Source organism: Echinops telfairi, unplaced genomic scaffold (genome assembly GCF_000313985.2).
Source record: "Echinops telfairi isolate 266 unplaced genomic scaffold, ASM31398v2 ScPeMD7_9;HRSCAF=40, whole genome shotgun sequence".
NCBI lineage: Eukaryota > Metazoa > Chordata > Mammalia > Afrosoricida > Tenrecidae > Echinops > Echinops telfairi.
Genome location: NW_022103906.1, coordinates 43,361,305 through 43,363,817, shown reverse-complemented (window position 1 = coordinate 43,363,817; position 2,513 = coordinate 43,361,305).

The following is a 2,513-nucleotide window of genomic DNA, read 5'->3' as shown; positions in this document are numbered from 1 at the left end:
ACGGCCCAGGAGGGTCAGACCCGCACAGCTCCCTCTTCTCTTCCAGAAACCCTGGTGGTGCTGTGGTTAAAGCGCTTAGCTGCTAACCCAAAAGGAAGCTCAGTCTCACCGGTCGCCCCCAGGCCCCCGGCCCAGCCTATGTCTTCCTGGTTCTTCATTCACTCCCTCAACCTAGCCTCCTGCGGTGCTTCCCAGCACTCTGAATGGGGAATTGGACTACACTGATAGTCCAGAGTCGAACCCTCTCTCTTAGTAAGCATGCGGTACATATTTGAGTGAATAAATGAATTAGTCCAAGTCTTACCCAGTAAGTAGCTGTGAGGTTTGAACATATTGAATCCTTCCTTTCAGCATCACTTAGGTAAGATTATTGTTCTGGATGATGTTAATCTGCGTCCCCATACCAGCATTATTTTATTATGTCCAATGTCTGCTCAGTTCTGTGGATTTGTTTATTCAACCAAAAGACCCTGCAAAATGGATTTCTTTTTTCAAAGCTATGTATTTATTTATTTATTTTTTTACAAAACAACCTTATCACCTTCAAAGACCTCTCCATAACACAGTACATTTGTCAAATCTGTGATTCCATTCTTGGAAAAATTTTTCAAATTCATCTCTTTGGATGGCTGACAGCACCTCCCTCATTTTGTTCTTCACCTCTTCTATGTCGTTAAATTCCTGTCCCTGTGCATTTGTGGAAAGGAAGCGAGGTCAGGTGAGTATGGTGTGTGGGGCAAGAAAGGCATGTTGTGTCTTGCTGAAATTGGAGTCCTGAGATGGCAGCTTGAGTAAGTGCATTGACCTGGTGGTGAAACCAGTCCCCTTGTCTGCCACAAATAAGGCCTTTTTGGTCACACACTCTTATGCCATCTTTTCAGAACCTCTTAATCAGTGGTTCTCAACTTTCCTAATGCCTTGACCCTTTCATACAGTTCCTCATGTTGTAGTGACCTCCAACCATAAAATTATTTTTGTTGCTACTTCACAACTGTAATTTTGCTACTGTATGAATCAGCTTACCCCTGTGAAAGGGTCATTCGACCCCCAATGGAGGAGTGACCCAGAGGTTGCGAACTGCTACTCTAAAGAGAAATCATGATTAACAGTCTCACATGGTGGAATGAATTCCAAGTGAGCTATGAGTCAACATTTTAGTCTGTTTGAGAAGTTGGCAGATGTCCAGAACAAGGTTTGTCATCAATTGACATTTTACCTTTTTTGAAAAGATGAGTGTCACACCTACATCCACCTTGGACACTTGAGCTTTTCCCATAGTGTTGTCCTTGTAAGCTGTGCTCAACATCATAACAGTTTCTGTGGTATTTTTCCCAAGCAGGAAACAAAATTTCACAGTTGCATCCTGTTGTCTTAAATTGGCCATCACACACACAAAAAAACACGAGGTTTGAGCAAAACAGCTTTTACAGAAAAATCCACTGTGACCAGAGAGAACTTCTCCGGTGATGCCACCTGAACTGGAGCATGCCCCATTAAAGGGTCCTCCTAGGTGTTTTATGCTTGCCTGATTTCATCCCAACCTCCTGTAGGGGGGCTTTAGGCATGGAGAGGGACAACCCTGTCCCTATTCTGCTATCTAACAAAACCATAATGTAGGGAGGGAACTTGTCTATGTTTGAATGGCATTTTGTTATACCTACATACAAGCATATCTACTACAACTTGGTATTATGATCCCTTTAAAACTTTGACCAAAGAGTACCTAGAACACTTATCATTTGTATGTCTGTGATGATAAGTGTCTTAGATTGGATTCTCTAGAGATGCAAAAACAATAAAACTTATGTTTGTAATGTGTATAGAGAAACTTATCCGAGTACTCCCTCAATGCAACAATAGTTTGTTCTATTAAATTGGCATTCCATGATGCTCACCTTCCCGACACAATTGCTGAAGACAAAGCGGGTGCATAAGCAAATGTGGTGAAGAAAGCTGATGGAGCCCGGCTCTCAAAAGATTTGGCGTCTGGGGTCTTAAAGGCTTGAAGGTTGACAACTGGCCATCTAGCTCAGAAGCAACAAAGCCCACATGGAAGAAGCACACCAGCCTGTGCGATCACAAGGTGCCGAAGGGATGTTATCAGGCATCAAAGAACAAAAAAATCATATCATTGTGAATGAGGGGGAGTGCGGAGTGGATACCCAGAGCCCATTGGTAGGCAACTGGACATCCTCTTATGGAAGGGTCATGGGGAGGAGACGAGCCAGTCAGGGTGCAGTGTAGCAACAATGCAACATACAACTTTCCTCTAGTTTCTAAATGCTTCCTCCCCACCCTCCCACTATCACAATCCCAATTCTACCTTACAAATCTGGCTAGACCAGAGGATGTGCACTGGTACAGATAGGAACTGGAAAAGGATTCCCTTTAGGACCAGTGGTGAGAGTGGCAATACCAGGAGGGTGGAGGGAGGGTGGGGTAGAAAGGGGGAACCAATTACAGGGATCTACATATAACCCCCTCCCTGGGGGATGGACAACAGAAAAGTGGGT